At 43.7% G+C, this 7,205-nt stretch overlaps 1 protein-coding gene and 1 pseudogene across 1 annotated transcript in view; both read right to left on the reverse strand.

Annotated features, from left to right (window-relative positions):
- Window positions 1–7,205, reverse strand: part of LHCGR (luteinizing hormone/choriogonadotropin receptor) — a 122,204-nt gene that overhangs the window by 105,035 nt on the left and 9,964 nt on the right.
- Window positions 2,502–3,265, reverse strand: LOC102862470 (annotated as a pseudogene).

Here is a 7,205-nt window from a genome sequence, read left to right on the forward strand (position 1 = left end):
CTTGAAGACAGGAACCAAGATACTCATATACCAATGCTCATTCCTGCACTATTCGTAATAGCAGAAAAAAGTGGCAAGAGCTTCAGTGTCCATCAGCAGATGAATATATGAACAAAATGCAATATGCGTGTTCAGCTTGTTGTTGTGCACTGTCAGGTCGGAACTGACCCTTAGCTGACCCTCTTGTGAGTTTTCACAGTCAGTTCACCACAGGGGAGGAGACTGCTTATCCTTCTCCTGCAGAGCAGCTGGTAACCTTGAACTGTGTGCCTTCAGGATTGCAGCGCAGTGTCTTGTCACTAGGCTACCAGAGCTCCCCATACATGTGCAATGGAATACTACTAATATATACATAGAACAACACAGCAGAATCTTGAAAACATTTTGCAGAGTGAAGTAAGTCAGAGACAAGCGGTCAGATAATAAATGATCTCACGTAAATGCAGTATCTAGAATAGGCGCGTGCATAGAGGCCAAAGTTTGTTAGTGGTTTCCAGGAGCAAAGTGGAGAAAAGAGGAAAGGGTGACTTGTGAAGTTTCTGTCAGAGGTGATGGGAACATCTGGAAAGGCATAATGGTGGTGATGGAACGTAAGAAACCTAGTGAATGTGGCTGAATTGTGCATGGTAAAAATGCCAAATATTTTGTTATCTGTGAATTTACCACAATATTTTAAAAAGGAAGATTCCACCCTGAGCTTATCTATTTTCCTTTGCCTCAGTGTAGAGGCTCACCTTTCCCAAGCCCTGTTCCTTCATTCACTCAGAAGCAGGACTGATGCTAGGACTAATCCGTCCTCTAACCAATCCCCCAGCTTCTAGACAGAGGCTCTGCTCTCAGACCCACGGAGATTCCCGTCAGATAGTATCCCACCCTCATCCCTTGTCTCTTCAATCTGTCCTCCATGGATTCCTTCCTGATTCTTTTTTGAAGGAAAAAAAAAAGATCCCCAAAACCCAATCCTATTTCTCCTCCATCTCTCTTTTTATCACATGTGCTTTTTTTTGTTTTTAGCAATAAGTAGATACAGTGAATATGAAGAGTGGAGGTTGGGAAGGAGAATTTATGACATAATGATGTTCAAAACATACTTCTTGCTCTCTGGGAGATTTTTTTAAAAAAATACCAATCTATTTATTTTTCACTTTAAAAAATAATAAGAAGAAATTATGCATATCAGCATATATATCTGTAGGTTATTTATAAAATAATTTCATATTCAAGTACTCAGTTGTATCAAAGTCAGTCTTTACCGAAGGCAGGGAAAGGTCTTAACTATAATCAGTTCTTGCTTTGCACAGTTGTGTAGGACTACAAAAAGAGCATGTAAAGTAATCTAGTCAGTAGGGTAAATTAGGACTGCCCCGTGACTTTTACATATTTTTGTCATAATACTAAACATCTTTACTGTTGGTTGTTAGAAAATAGAAAAGAAATGGGTAGGGTACCCAACAAATTATTTGGCAGAATGGAGTTGCTAACATTAGAGTGTTAATTTCATTGTTAAAACAAAAATAATCCAGAGTACCATAAGTGAGGGGGAAAAAGTACGATGCATATGCTTGCCTTCTTTTAGTTTAATAACTTTGTGGTCCTAAGTTAGCATCTTTTGTATATGTTTGCAAATGTTCAGACTCTTTGAATTTAGCTCTTTGTACTTTCAGAGTTGTGAAATGTCTTCAAGAGTCCCTTAAATGTGTTGGCATGCCCCCAGCTCCCCAGCGTCACTTGGTTTGGGGAATGTTCATCATTTTCATCGCTACCGTTTTCCTCATTTATGTAATGGTTTTGTCTTCAGTAAGTTCCCCTGGCTGTGTGTTTAGAGTTTCTAGGGAAGCAGCAGTGTCAACATTCTCACAGTCCACTACTTCTTCTCTGACTATTTATGCTTGTTTCAAATTTCACTGCCCCTTTCTATTCCTCTGCTGTATTTCCATCTTTGTTGGCCAATTCTCTGTTATTCATTTTTGTAAAAAATGTCACAGTAATGACAAGGGGACAGCATGAATTGAACAATTGATGTGTAGAGACCATCGTCGACAACTTCAACTTCTCAAAGTGGTATGACCTGCCACCGCTCATGATGGACATGTTATTGTGTTAACACAGTGGCCTAGGGACTGAAGATTTAGTGGTGAGGTCTGTTCTTTATGTAATTGCTCAGTTAATATACCACTGTAACTGAAGTTGAAAGACTGTTGTTAGGAAACTGGTATTATTTTAATTGTGAACATAACTGAAGTTTGTACAAATTCAGACTATGCAAATCAAAGACTGCTTGTACTTTATACTCTCCTTGTTTATACTGACCCAGACAAACTTAAAGTGGATTGCTCACTTAAGTTTAAACCAAATAATTTGTGTAAAAACACCCCAAATGCACTTTGCTGTGCTTTTCAAATCTGTTACCTGGCATTCAAGTTTATAGTGTTAGTATAGCTTTGAATTTTAAAATAAAGAAAAGGCCTTTCTTTAAAGTTTCTCATATTTGATACCACCTATTATCCTGCATGCTTATTATGAATAATTTCTCCTCCTCCTATTTCAGTCTGCTCGTAGAGCTGCTTGCAGTCGCAGTAGCATTCAGCTCTGTAGAACCACAGGCAGGACAAGCATAGAAACACCCTGAACAGTCTTCATCAAGGCAGTCAGAGTTCCATCCCTCTGAAAATCAGGAGACCCTCGGCTATCATAGACCTTCCTCTCTGCTGATATCACTTTTCTCTCTGAACCAGTTGATGCATTTTTAGTAAGCCTTCTCTTTTTCCTCTTTTAGCAGTTTCTGGAACAAATTCCATTTGTTTTCCTGGGTTTGTAAATTGTAATGACCTAAAAGCTTTGGCATCCAGATCAGGTTTTCTCCTCTGCCGGTCTTCAGAATTGACCTCCACACCTCCATTGATTATCTGTGTACGTTTTGGACAGAGCTTCCAACCAGGTTCAAGTTGTCCTCCCAATTTCGCACTCAGGAAAGTGGCATCATCTAAGTCAATTGATTACCTACCAATTTTTCTTAGCTAGTGTTTTTTTTGTGTATATTAAATAGGTCACAACATGACTTCTGCAATCTGTCAATATATATTTTTGCCTGATGGAAACAAATTGTATTATTCACAGAAAGGGTCATTCTAGTTCTAAACTGAAGTGAAAGCATATCATTGGATGATAATTCTTGCCAAGTCTTAAAGCCTGTATGATAATAGTATGTTTTATGGCACTCATTGGTGGTATGAAGCTGGACGCCAACTGAACAGGGACCCATCATCCTTGATTCCAGAAAATCTCTTCTGTTTTATTTTACCTTCAGATTTTGTAGATTACTCTTTTCTCTGGGTCCTCATGACACCACCCAGTTCCTGCACCACCTAGGGACCCATCTCTACGCTTGCACTTGTCCCCACAGCTACCCCTAGTCCCTTTCCACCTTAGTGTGAGCTTTCATGTTTGCTGGCCTGGGCCCTTGCTGGGAGATTTTTTTGTCCTTCATGGAAAGCAGTGTGTTGACCCTCCAACATAAGCATGTATCAGAATCACCAGGACCCTTGCCTCACTTCTCCCACTGGTTCTGGATTGAGTAGGCTGGAGCTGGGGTTGAGAACATGTATTTCTATCTCTTTCTGGGGTGATACTTATCATCTTCGCCTGGAGGCCATTCTGTGAGAACGAGACTGCCCCTGTGTAATTTCTACTCTCCTATTACTTCACATGCAGCTCTTCTGCTCGGCTGAAAAAAGTTATTCTTTTGGTCTTCATAGGCTCGAGTTCCATTATCTCAAAGATGATGCGTCCTCTCAATGACCTGCTCTTCAGGAAACCCAGCTGTGTCAGGTCACCGCCTTGGCCGTATGAACCCCTAGGAAATTAATTAGACTTGAGGGTCTGAATACTCAGGAGATGGTGTTCCTGGGTGATGGATGCTAAAGCAGGGTCCAGGAGGAAGTCGGGGATTCGCACAAGGATGGAATACATACAGGGTAGAATAGTCATATCTGGTTTGCTGGACACTATGGAAGCAAATCGCCAGATCTTTCCTGCTGTGGACTGACTGATGGGTTCAAATCACGGACTTTTGGCCTTGTTGTTATTGTTAGGTTAGGACTCATGAGCGACGGACACTATGAGCGACGGCTCTGAACCTTGCCCTGTCTTATGCCATCCTCTGCCACATCTCACCTCCTTCCCAAACCTAGTCAGCCTTGAAATCCTTATAAGGGATCCCAAGCTTTTAAAAACTGTGTTGTGGTGGCAAAGTTTTGACAGGGCAGCAAGTAATAAATGTTGGAGAGGATGTGGTGAGATAGAAACTCTTATAAATTGTTGGTGGGATTTAAAATGGTATAACCATTCTGGAAGCTGAACATAGAAATTCCATATGACCTAGCTATTCTACTACTTGGAGTATATCCTGAGAATATGAGCACTGAGGCACAAAAAGAGACTTGTACACCAGTGTTCATAGAAGTGTTATTCCCCATTGCAGGAACAGGGAGACAGCCCAGATGTCCAACCACAACTGAAAGGATTGCGAGATTATGGTACATTCATACACTGGAATACTGTGCAGCACACGGGAGCAATGATTTTGTCAATTATTACCTAACTTGAGAGCGACTGGAGAGCATGATGCTGAGTGAACTTACTCAGTCCCATAAGGACAAATATTGTATAAAACCTTTATTGTAGAATGAGTGTGAGGACCCACGCGGGTGGAAGCAGAGGGATGAGGATGTGCGGGCGTAGAGGGGATTAATCACGGCGTAGTACAATTTGATGGGGAGGGGTGAGGAAAATTAGAAGAATCTAGTCAGCAAAACAATGTTCTCTGATTTTGTCAATAAATTGGCATAATAAAAAAAAATTTTTAAAACCCCGAACACAAGAAAGCTGCATTGTGGCTTTGGTTCTGTTTTGCTTTCCCCCCGGCTGAGCTTCCTTGGGGCAGTCTCTCTCTGCAGCCAGCATGGCAGTGGTAGAAAGAAGTCTCTGGGTCATCTCGAGTGGAAGCTCATTCCCAGAGGGAGCCAGGACTCCACTCCCCATGCCGGCATTTCTCTTCCACCAACGCGTTCTCCGCTCATGGCCAACTTTGGAGGGTCTGCGTGTGTTTTTAAGTTAGGGAAGGGGTCTCATGCCACTGCTGTCCAGTTGGAACCGACTGATCGCTGACCCTTCGTTGGGTTTCTAAGGCTGTAAATCCCAAGGGAGGACCGTGCCCATCTTTCTCCCTTGGAGAAAGCTGGTGGATTCCAGTCATCACACACGCCTGGCCTCGGGGTGAGCAGCGCTAGTTCCCGTGGACTATACCACCAGAGCTCCCGGGGAATGCGGGTCTCAAAACACTCATTGCTGTCTGGTTGGAACTGAATGAGAGCCGAGCCTGCAGTGGGTTTTCCGAGGCTGTAAATGACAAGAGAGGAGAGTGCCTGCCTGTTCCCTTGTTGGATACAAACCAAAGCCTTTAGGTTGGTCCTGCAGCTTCATTCTGACAAGAAGCTCCCCAGGGAAGGGGGTAGTCTCCTTATAAATACAAACAAGCACTAAAAGATAATGAACAGATGGAGTTCCATCTCTGCAACTGAGCAACCTGGGAGGGGAGGGAATGATCCTGCCTCCTGGGCCTGTGGTTCCTTCCCTTATTATCAAGGTGCTGGGTAGGGAGATGGGGTGAGGATGGGTTTGGTCACCTCTCCAGCCTCTCTGAGTTCCCAGTTTCTGCTATTCTATGTGCTAAGCACCAGGCAAGTGAGAAAGCAGGCTGTTAATCCCACAATCCTTCACAAGAGCGAGAGGAGAGCCCTGACGGGAAGCCGAGGGCTCAGACTTGAAGGCAGGTTCCACGGATTTGTTGATTGATAGAAACCAATTCTATCAGCCAGGTCCTCACCCTCGGGGAACAGAGCTGACAAGAAAATTAATGGGAACTAATTAATAGAAACCCCTCAACCCTTAAACTATATCTCTCAGCCACAAATATTCCCAGGCCGCCAGTAACTCTTCCGTGGGGAGAAGCTCAGCCCCTCAGAGGGAGAGGGGCCCCCTCTTTCTGAGTTATTGCCACTGACAAGCAGCTGGAGATAGCAGGTCTCCCCCTGGAGTGAATCCCACACCTCTAAGGGTTAGAACTGACTTTTGGTCTGTTTATGGCACCTTTTCTTTGGCTTCCCTTTCATTTCTAACAGCTTTACATGAGATGTGCTTCGCCTGTCACAAGATCCAGCCGATTCGAGTGGTCAGTGCGATAGTTTTAGGTCCAGTATGCTTATAAAATTGTGAAGCCAACATCACCATCTCGTTTGGGAACATTTTCATCACCCTGAAACCATACCCATTGATAATCATTCTCCCCTCTACTCCCCGCCGCTCCCAGCAGCCATGAATCTACTCCCTCTCAATTTGCCTGTTTGGACCATTTCATAGAAAGGGACTCAGACAGAATGTGGTGTCACCCTCAGAGCTCAAGTGAGGGGCTCATTGACTGATAAGCAGAAAGGCTGTTCCTGCCCCCATCCCCTCCTCACACAGTCACTTCAGTATTCCCACTCGTGTCCTTACAGGTCAATCATTTCCTTAACTGTTGGTTAATTCTGAGGTGGTTAGTGGTGATGGAGGCAGGACACAGTGCTTTGCTTAGCCCAGAGCTGGAAATGACTTGTGTATTCAGAAAGTGGACACAGGCTGGGAGAGGCGGACTCACTAGCAGTTGGGTTGTGTTAGCAGGACACCCCTGGTCCTAGGGGCTCTTCATTCCTACATGGTCACAGGGTGGCAGGACCAGAACGCCCCATGTAGATCATATTTGCCTGGTGTAAACTTTTTGGGGTAAAAACTGCTACTACTTTAGCATCATCACACCCATTTCCTCTTCTGACAGTTGAAAAGTTTAAAACAACTATGAGATATCATCTCACCCCAGGAAGAATAGCAGAATTCAACAGAACAGCAAGCATCAAATGCTGGCGAGGTTGTGGAGAAACTGGAACCCTTTTTCACCGTTGGTGGGAGTGTAAAATGGTGCAACCACCGTGGAAGGCGGTATGGCACTTTCTCAAAAAGTTGAAATGAGAAATACCATTTGACCCAGCAATTCCACTATTGTGACTATACCCCGAAGATATCATAACTGCCACCCAAGCAGATATATGCACACCCATGTTTATTGCCTCTTTGTTCCCAATGGCAAAGAATTGGAAACAACCCAAGTGCCC

This window comes from Elephantulus edwardii, unplaced genomic scaffold (assembly GCF_000299155.1).
Source record: "Elephantulus edwardii isolate Elephantulus edwardi_28Jun2011 unplaced genomic scaffold, EleEdw1.0 scaffold00011, whole genome shotgun sequence".
In the NCBI taxonomy this organism is placed as follows: domain Eukaryota; kingdom Metazoa; phylum Chordata; class Mammalia; order Macroscelidea; family Macroscelididae; genus Elephantulus; species Elephantulus edwardii.